Here is an 11,495-nt window from a genome sequence, read left to right on the forward strand (position 1 = left end):
TGGTCAGAGAAAGAGTCCACCTAAGAGAGCCCTGCCAAAACTATTTTCATCCCAGGGTGACTGGGCATACGCAAGGCTGTGCCCCCTAAGTAGTAAAGTCAGCGATTCACAGTGTCAGGAGAAAACAGACTTCCCTAAAGTAATCCAGAGAGTTAACCAAACAAATAAACAAATAACAAAAATAAGCCCCAGAGTGGGAAACCAATATCCAGGGATGCTATAATATTATGTTATCTAAAACATCCAGTTTCCATTTAAAAATTTATGAAACAAAAAAACAGGAAAGTATGTTCTTTACACCAGAAAAAAAGCAGAAAAAACATAAACTGCCTCTGAGAGTGACCAGAGGTTGGATTTAACAGACAATGACATCAAAGTACCCATTATAAATATGTTCAAAGAACTAAAGGCAATCATAATTAAAGAAGTAAAGGAAGACACAACAAAAGATGCTATTTAATCATTGCATCAAATAGAGAATATCAATAAAGATAAAAATTATAGGGAAAAATGGAAATTCTGGAGATGAAAAGTACAACTGAAATTAAAAATACACTAGAGGAGCTCAACAGTATATTCAAATGGACAGAAGAAATAATTAGCAAACAAGACAATTGATAGAGATTATACAACCTACAGAACAGAGAGAAAAAAGAATAAAGAGAAATGAAAAGATCCTCAGAGAACTGTGAGATAGCATTAAAAATACCAATATATGCATATGTGAGTATTAGAAAGAAAGGAGAGATAGAAAGGGCAGAAGAAATATTCAAAGAAATAATGGCTGAAAAGTTCCCAAATTTATTGAAAAACATTAATCTACACATCCAGGTAGCTCAACAAATTCCAAGTAAGATAAACACAATGAGACTCACAAATAGACACATTGGGACTTCCCTGGTGGCCCAGTCGTTGAGACTCCGTGCTCCCAATGCAGGAGGCCCAAGTTCAATCCCTGGTCAGGGAACTAGATCCTGCATGCTGCAATTAAGAGCCCACATGCTACAACTAAAAGATCCCACATGCCGCAACTAAAGATCCCACATGCCGCAATGAAGATCCTGCATGTGGCAACAAAGATCTCGCTGTGCTGCAACTAAGACCCGGCACAGCTAAATAAATAAATAAATATTAAACAAAAAACAGACACGTTACAGCAAAAATGATGAAAGACAGGGAGAAAATCCTACAAGCAGAAAATGAAAAATAACTCATCAGTTACAAGGGAACTCCAATAAGATTAACGACTGACTTACAATCAGAAACAATGGATTCTAGGAGATAATATTATTTAAAGTGCTCGAAGAAAAAAAGTGTCACCTAAAAATCCTGTATCCTGCAAAACTATCTTTAAAAATAGAGATGGAATAAATTTCCAGATACACAAAAACTGAGAAAAGTTGTTGCTAGTAGACATGTTCTACAAGAAATATTTTTAAAAAGTTCTTCAGGCTGAATGCTCCAGACAGTAATTCAGACCCACATCAGAAAAAAAAAAGGGCACCATTAAAGGTAATTATGTAATTACAAAAGATAGTAAAATGCATATTTTCTCTCTCTCTTAATTGATTTAAAAATCAACTGTATAAAATGTGTATAATATAATGTTGGACCAAAGCATATAGAAATAAAATGTATTTGCCAATAAGAGCACAAAGGAGGTGAGTGAAAGCAAAGCTCTATTGGCCTAAGGAAATGACTCCAGATGTAAACTCAGATTCATGCAAACAAATGAAGAGAACCAAAAACGATAAATAAGGTTAATATAACAAAAGCTGTAAATATATACCTGCTCTCCTTTCTCCTCTCAGCTTCTTTAAAAGTCATAAAATTATATAAAATGAGAGCTCTGACAGTGTACTGTTGGGTCTGTAATATTTACAGAAGTATATGTCCAACAATAATATATATAACAAATACAAATATATAACAAATACAAATATATATACAAATACAAATATATAACAAATACAAATATATAGAAATAATGCTTCTATATCTCACTAAGATTAAGTTTGTGGCAACATGAAGTTGATTCTGATAAGCTAAGATGTATATGATAAGCACTAAAGCAACCTCTAAGGAAACAACTCAAAAATAGTGAAAAAATCATGAAAGAATTTAAATGCTACATTAGAAAATATTCATTTAGTGCAAAAGAAAGCAGTAAAGGAGGAACAAAGGAACAAAAAACAAAATATAAAAAAGAAAGTAAAATGGCAAACACAAATCCAACTACATCAATAATAACATTAAATGTGAATGGTATAAAAACCCATGCAAAAGGCAGAAATTGCCATATTGGATTAAAAAAATAGGATCCCACTATATGCTCTCTGTGGGAGACATATTATATATTCAAAGATACAAATAAATTGAAAGGATGTAAAACAATATATCATGCAAACAGCAACCACAGGAAAACTGGGATGACTATACTAATAGACAAAAGAGACCTTAAAACACAAAAACACTACCAGCAATAAAGAGGGACATTGTATAAAAAGAAAAATCCATCAGGAAGATATTACAATTATAAACATATATGACCCTAGAAACAGAGTACCAAAATCGTAAAGCAAACAAATAAAGGGAGAAAGACAATTCAACAAGAGTAGTCAGAGACGTCAGTATTCCATTTAAATAATGGATAGAACAGAAGCAGAAGATCAAGGAAATAGAAGATTTGAGCAACACTGTAAGTCAATGATATCCAACATACATCTGTAGAACACTCCACCCAATAATGGCAGAATATACATTCTTCTTGAGTGCACATGGAACATTTCCCCAGATAGACCATATGTTAGTCCATAAAACAAACCTTGATAAATTTAAATGAGTGAAAATAGTACTAATATGTTCTTTGACTATAATAGAATGAAATTACAAATCAAAAACAGAAAAAAATTGGAAATTCACAAATATGTGAAAACTAATCAACAAACTCCAAATTATTGATGCTTCAAGGAGGAATTCAAAATAGAAAATACAGAATACTTTGGGATGAATGAAAATGGAGACACAACATATCAAAATGTATGGGATGCAGAGAAATCAGTGCTAAAAGGGAAATTTGTAGCTGTAAATACCTAAATTAAAAAACAAGAAAGATCTCAAATCAATAACTTAAACTTTCTACCTTATGACACTGGAAAAAGTTGAGCAAACTATACCCAAAGCAAGCAGAAGGAAGAAAATAATAAAGATTAGTTGAAAATTAATGAAATAGGGAATAGAAAAGCAATAGAGAAAATCAATGACACGAAAAACTGGTTCTTTGAAAAGACTAACAAAATTGAAAAATCTTTAGCTAGATTTATTGAGGAAGAAAAGGGAGAAGAGTCAAATTACTAGATTCAGAAGTGAAAGAAAGGGCATTACTACTGAACATACAGTAATAAAAAGGATTATAAACAATCCCATATGAACTGTATGCCAATAAATTAGACAACTTAGATGAAATGGACAAACTCCTAGAAAGACACAAACCACTGCAACTGACTCAAGAAGAAATAGAAAATCTGAACATACTTATAGCAAGAAAAGAGATTAAATTAATAATCAAAAGTATGCACAAAGAAAAGCCATGCCCCAGAGAGCTTCACTGGCGATTTCTTCAAAACACTTGAAGAAGAATTAATATCAATTCTTCAAAAAGTACAAAAGAAGGGAACATTTTCCAACTTACTCTATGAAGCCAGTATTACCCTGAAACCAAAACCAGACAAAAATATCACAGAAAAGACAACTACATACCAGTATCTCTTATGAATATGGACACAAAAATCTTCAACAAAATACTAGCAAACCAAATCCAGCACCATATAAAAAGAATTATAAACCATGACCAATTGGGACTTATCCCAGGATGCAAGGTTGGTTTAACATCTGAAAATCAATTTATGTAACACACCATATCAGTAAGATAAAAAAACAAAAACCACTTAATCATCTCAATAGATGAAGTAAAAAGCATCTGACAGAATCCAAAATGCTTTCATGATAGAAACACTTAACAAACTAGGAATTGAAGGAAACTCTTAACTTGATAAAGATGATCTACAAAATCCCATAGCAAACATCATACTTAATAGTAGAAGACTGGATGCTCTCTCCCAAAGTTCAGGAATAAGACAAGGATGTCCACTTTTGCCACTTCTGTTCAGCATTATACTGGAGGTTCAAACCAGGGTAATTAGGCAAGTAAAAGATATAAAAGGCATCTAGACTAGAAAAGAAAAAGTAAAACTATCTTTATTTGCAGATGACATGAACCTGTACATAGAAAATCTTAAGGAATCCACTAACAACTATTTGAATAATAAATAAGTCATCAAGGTTATAAGATACAAGATCAATATACAAAAATCAATTGTATTTCTATACACTTGTAATGAACAATCCAAAAATGAAGTTAAAAAATTACATTTACAAAGCATCAAAAAGAGTAAAATATTTAGGAATAAATTTAACAAAAGTACAAAACTTATATTCTGAAAATTATGAATCACTGTTAAAGAAAACATAAATAAATTGAAATATCCCAGGTTCATGGATCAGAAGACTTAACATTGTTATGAAGCCAATATTCCCTAATTTAATCTATACATTCAACACAATCCCTATATGAATCCTATCTGGCTTCTCTGCAGAAATTAATAAGACATTCCTAAAATTCATATGGAATTGCAAGGGATCCGTAATAACCAAAACAATCTTGAAAAAGAAGAACATAGCTGGAGGACTCACACAAACATTGATAGCAGCATTATTCATAATAGCCAAAGGTGGAAAAAAAACCCAAATGTCCATTAATTGATGAACGGATAAACACAATATGGTATATCCATACAATGAAATATTATTCCCCCATAAAAAGGAATGAAGTAGTGATATGTGCTACAACATAGCTGAACCTTGAAAACATTAAGTGAAAGAAGTCAGTCACAAAAGATCAGACATTATATGATTTAATTTATATAAAATGTCAAGAATATGCAAATATATAAAGACAGAAACTAGATTAATAGTTGCTTAGGGCTGGGGGCAATGGGTAACAAGAGTTTGATAGCTAAAGGGTACAGAGTTGGGTTTTTTTTTTTTTAGATAATGATAACATTCTAAAATTGGATATGGTGATCATTGTATACATCTGTAAATATACTATAAACCATTAATTGCATGCTTTAAATTACTTAATTGTATGGTTTGTGAATTATATCTCAATAAAACTGTTATAAAAATCATTAATGTGTATGTTATCTTAGGAAAAGAGGATAAGAAGCTTAAAATATTTCTTCTTTACCTCCTGTTTTTTTAAAGGGGCTAGATCCTGAATCCTTACGAAAATTTTGAAATCAGAAATGAAAATGAAGCATAACACATACATTTAAACATGGTTGCATCTTTTTGTTCTAAATACATTTTCCTGAATCTGATGTTCTATCTTGATCATGATAAAGATTTTCCTCAAGAAGTCCTCTCCAGAAGATGCTGGGTCACATCTGCTGGTAACATATCTTCATAATGCTTATCACTACCTAAAATTATCTTATTTATTAATTTGTTTATTATATTTCCCTACATGAAAAAAATGTTCCCTATTGATTTTAACTCCAGAGTCTAGAACAGTGCAACTCAAGTGTGGTAAGGATAGTGCCAGCCTGTGTGTGGTGCTACCAGTCCTCTACGAGCTAAGTAGAGAGACCGTATGCTAATTTTATGTCTGCTGAATCTAATAATTTAAAAACTGGACTTGTATTTTGTATATCTTCGGTTTATGTTCTTTTTCTAGTAATTTATTTTTATAGTTTTTTTTTTCCCCCAATTATCAGGCTGTGATAGATTTAACATTTTAAAAAACAGAATTGGTCCTTCACCTCAGATGGTTTGAGAAGCCCTAGTTTAGGTGACCACTGAAATTTTTTGCTCCCCTTCCCTAATGAAGTGTTAATGCTGGGAAGTATCCACAAAGCCAGGGATTATATTTTCCAGTCCCTCTGCCTCGGGGAAAGGGAGGGCACTTGTCTCAAGAGAATGTGAGCAGAAGTGATGCATGTCACTCTTGACATGGCTAATAAGGGGCTACGCCTTCCCTGTCATCTCTTTTTCAATTGCTAGCTAAATGAAGAGGACTCTGCAGACTATAAAAGAGTGAGTCACAAAACAGAAAGAGCCGTTTTCCCAAAAACCACATAGAAGAGCACCAGACCAAGAACAATTGAGCAGACTGTGATATGTCTGAAAAATGGGTTTCTATTATGTTAACTTCAGGACTTATTTGTTATAACCTCTACCATTATGTTAACTAATATGGTGCTCAATAAATGCCTGCTGAGTGAATGAACGAATAGTAAACCTGCCATCAGAACAGTGCTACTACAGTTGACAGTAGTATTACTATACTATTAGTGTACTATACTGTATTATTAGTCAACTTGCCAGTGCATGAGAACTTAAAGAGCTTGTGCCAGAACATAAACCAAGAAACTTTTAGGGAGAAAAAAAAAGCAGTGAACTAGCCTGTAGGTTTATTATCATTGCTACCGGGAACAAATAGTTTATGTACCAGCATGGGTACATGGATTTTTAGAAAGCACTGCATTAGAGGACATTTTTCAAAGTACTGAAAGAATCCAAAATTATGTTTAAAACCACACAAACAGTATTTGTAAAATCCATTCAACCTAATCTCCTACTTTGGATTTACTTCTAAGTTGTTTATTATCCGATTAAGTATAATTGTTAATTATGTATATTTAAAATAGAATATATATGAATACATACATTTATACATCCATCCATCTATCCATCTATCCATTCATTGTCCACCCATCTGTCTACCTATCCACCCATCCAAACTTAAAATGATCTGAAGAGGAGTATGGCTCAGTGGATCAAATACAGGCCAGAGCGTAATCAACTGCCTTATCTGAATAACACATATATACCTGTAACAGGCAAACACATGTGCAGTGCTTCAGAAGGTACAAAGTACTTTCTAAATATACTTTTCATCTTTGTAATTTAATCCTCATTATAATCCCATGGGATAGTTAAAATTACTATTACTCTCATGTTACAAATCAAAAACTGAGACTACCTAAGCAAAGTGAAATTGAGAGACAATACAGATAATTATTGACAAGTTCAGATCTCAATACTTGCTATTAAAGAAAGGGAAAAACTTGGGGGCTGGTATTATCCAGTTAATTCACCTTCACCTTCACTCTTTGAATGACTTCTTCACTTTGTTAATGTTAACACAGTCATAATACTGTGGCAAATAAGAGAAACAGAGGGCCAGATTTACGTTGCTATTATGTATAAACAATTATACATAACAATATATACAAAATGTGATGGCTTGCATTTACCCAGAATCTCAGCCTGCAAAAATAATTTGAGTAAAGAGGAGTTTGTTTTTAAGAGCCTACTATTCCCGGGTATTAAGCCATCTTGTGATGCAAATAGGCCGACCAGGACTGGGCATTTGTTGCACCATTTTAATCCTTTGAAGTATTTTTTTAAGTGTCTTTTGCCTTTCAGCCTGTAAACTCATGATTTGCCCAAGTCTTGTAGCCAGGTTTCCGGAGGAAGCATGCCAAAGGTGAACCCACTCAGCAGTTCCTAGGCCATCTACACCACATACTTGCTAGCTTTGAGCCTCAAAATTTCAGAAAGTTATGCAATTTCTGGTTAAATTTTTTTATATACATATTTTATGACTTAAAAGGCCCACACCTCTGCCCCCTTCCATCCCTGAAATTCCAAAGATCTGGGAGGATCTATTCATTCAGATAAGCCTCTGAACACATAGATGGTCTGTGGAAACTAGTCTAAACTCAGATGTGCTAAGGTCTCCTCACCATTAATCTACATCCTTAGGCCCAGTGACTGTCTTCAAACTAGATGTACTAGAGATTTCTCCAGTGCCTGTTCTCTAAACCACACTTTTTCAGTATAAGGATTAGGAAGGGAAGGAGGTAGTATTTAACTGATTCTTTTCATTTACTCATTTATCATCCAACGTGTACAAGGCATGTTCACGCCTTCCATAAAGTGAAACCCAATGAGAAAGCTAAACTAGGTACCTAAATAACTACAGTACAAGACAATGCCTGTTATGGGACCTGAGAGTAGCCCTAATTAAATGTTTGAGGACAGGAAAGCAAAGAAAACTTCTGAGTAAAGTGGCCATGAAAGGCTTTATGAAAGAAAGAGGGAGCTTCTGAGTTGGATTTTGGAGGAAAAGCAAGATTTCATCAAGGACAGATGAGGGGAAGGACAGTTCAGATGATACGAGCCAGAAGTAAGCAAGAACAAGATGAGGTTAAAAAATGAGAGGGTGGGCTTCCCTGGTGGCGCAGTGGTTGAGCGTCTGCCTGCCGATTTAGGGGACACGGGTTCGTGCCCGGGTCCGGGAGGATCCCACATGCCGCGGAGCGGCTGGGCCCGTGAGCCATGGCCGCTGAGCCTGAGCGTCCAGAGCCTGTGCTCCACAACGGGAGAGGCCACACAACAGTGAGAGGCCCACGTACCGCAATAAAAAATTAAAAAAAAAAAAAATGAGGGGGTGTGAAGGTGTCATTTGGCTGGAACATGGGAAACATAATTTGGAACCAAACTTTAAAAGACCTTGAACACCAGGATAAATTGCCATGATTTTATTCAGTAGTCAATGGGAGAATCATTACAAAAGCTTAAATACAGAAGTGATTTGAGCAAAGCAATAATCCAAGAAGCTTGTTCTGGTGGTGGTGTATAGAATGGCCTTTAGGGACCTCCCTGGTGGCGCAGTGGTTGAGAATCCGCCTGTCAATGCAGGGGACACGGGTTCGAGCCCTGGTCTGGGAAGATCCCACATGCCGCGGAGCAACTAAGCCCGCGTGCTACAACTACTGAGCCTGCACTCTAGAGACCGCGAGCCACAACTACTGAGCCCCTGTGCCACAACTACTGAAGCCCGCACACCTAGAGCCCACGCTCCACAACAAGAGAAGCCACTGCAATGAGAAGCCCGCGCACCGCAATGAAGAGTAGTCCCACTCGCTGCAACTAGAGAAAGCCCATGTGCAGCAGTGAAGACCCAACACAGCCAAAATATAAATAAACAAATTAAATAAATTTTTTAAAAAAAGAATGGCCTTTAATTTTGAAAGGCTAAAAGTTTGAGGAGGAGTTAGAAGCCTTTTATAATAGACTAAAATGAAGCATTAAGACTTAAAGTGAGTTAGTGGCCAAGAAAATGGAAAAGAAGAGAAGAAATAACAAACAGAATTTGGTAGGGAAGAGGGGAAAAATGAAAAGATAACTCCCGGGTCTTGAGTCAGTGCCTGGAAAAATCTATGTTGTGGATACAAATGTTTGGACTCAAATTTATACAAAGATCTAGAGATTTAAAAAATTTATTTCAAGACTGTCTGTGATGTTATCCATAAAAAAAAGGAAAGAAAGACCATAATTTCCCAGGATCACCCTGGACAGCTGGTTGCTCTTGCCCCATTCCTTCATAAGGCTTCTTTTTCCACGGTATCAGCCTGTTTTGGAATATGGACTTGAGAGTTATAAAAGGGGATGAAGAGTTCTTATTTTGATAAATCTAATGCCAGCCTACTCAGGCAGTGTCTAAAGATGCATATGGACCATCTCAATCCACTTTCTGGAGTAGAGAAGTAGACACGCGTTTGATGAGAATTGCAGAGAGAAACACTCCTTTGAGAATACTAGAGACCCATGATCTGTTCTGATGGCATCCACTATGACAGCACTGGGGGGACTCTTCAGTCTATTTCTAACCAAATAACCAAGAGACCTCCAGGCATAGCATGTCCTCAGCTCAGGGAGCAGATGGAAAATATTCCAATTCCTCAGTGTCAGGGCACTGATGGCAACATTCTGCATGAAGGAATAGGTCTATGGGAAAGTCACTGGGACAGTATTCTTTACCTGTGGTGGGCAGGGGCCAAGAGAAACAAAACCAGTATCATTTTCAGGGCTGGGAAACCTAACCTGGCCACACAAATAATTAACCTGAAAGGCCACTTCATGCTCCTTCAATGGACCCAGATGTTGCACTTCACTTTAGGTAAACGTTATTTTTAGAGACATAAGAATTCAGCATCCAAAATTTATCACCCATCTGAGTGGGAGACACAGAACACAGAACAGATTTATATGTTTAGGGGGTAGGAATGGGGCTTAAGCTCAATAAAATCCTAACTGTGCTTTACTTTTTAATTTAACTTTCAAACATTTCTTTCCTGTTTTGTGACTGAGAATCTCGTACATGTCACCCTTTCAGTGAAGTATCACAGGAAAGACATTTTTGTGGTGTTTAATGGAAATAATTTTTCTTGTGGTATTGCTCTGATACCCTGGGAAACTGGCTTTCAGAGATAAATTAGGCAAAGAGCCGTCTAGTGCTAATTTATTAAGCAGTCAATGGTTTAAAACAACTTTCCCTGTTTCAGCTCACTGGAGATCTGTTACTGGCTCTTGAGAAGACAGCAAAGAGCCCCAAACTGATAAATTTCGTAGATTATCTTGAAACAGACAAAGTGAAGGGTTGGTGTAGGGTAGTTTCATAGGTGTGCACGGGTAGTGCACACTGCGGTTAAGACTACACATGTGTACTGGATCTCCTGTAATGGTGGCTGAACACTCTAAAGAAACTTTAAAATTCTCTTCCAGGAAGAAATTTCTGTAAGAAATATCTCCTAAACTTTCTCGTCCTTCTAGGGTGTACCGGAAAACAGGAGAAGTGCCATCTGTAAAGAAAAATATTGATGATCAGCCTAAGGTGCTCTAAAGGCCTCAATGCACTTTCTACAGATGTCCCCAGAACCATGGTTCTTGGCCTAAGTTGCACCCTGGCATCACCAGGGGTGTTTATCAAAGTACTAATGCCTGGGTCCTACTTCAGAGGCTCTGATGACATTGGTCAGGGGTATGGCCTAGGCATTGGGAGTTTTAAACCTTCCCAGGAAGTTCCAATGTGCACACAAGTTTAAGAACCACTGCCCAATAGAATGTGTTGTCAGAGACTGAGATCTACTTCATACCTGGTAACTGTCAGGTGACTCAGCTGCTAGAATGTGTTCTTTTTCTTGCCTGAAAGTGCAGATCATGGTCACTGATCAGCAATGCAGAGATATTAGGAACAAACAAGGACCAAAAATAATAATAACAATGTTTTAGGAGCTGCTCAACTCCAAATGCTATTCTCTGTGAAGAAGGCTGGACAATTGAGCCCCTGGAGGAAAACAGAGCTAGGAGAAAACATTGAGAAGAGGGAAAATGACTTGCTCTTCATTCAAACTGGAATTTTTTCAAAGGCAATGTACCATTGACCCCTTCTTCAAAGCTAGAAAAGTGCCAGGGCAGAAGGCACTACTGGCTTTTATGACATAACTACTAATTTCCACTTTGAAGAGACCCCTTACTTTTTAAGATACATAAGAATCACCTGCAGAGCTCATTAAATATGCAGC

The sequence above is a fragment of the Aethalodelphis obliquidens genome, unplaced genomic scaffold, assembly GCF_003676395.1.
Source record: "Aethalodelphis obliquidens isolate GAN/ISIS:26980383/991018 unplaced genomic scaffold, ASM367639v1 scaffold10, whole genome shotgun sequence".
Classification (NCBI taxonomy): Eukaryota; Metazoa; Chordata; class Mammalia; order Artiodactyla; family Delphinidae; genus Aethalodelphis; species Aethalodelphis obliquidens.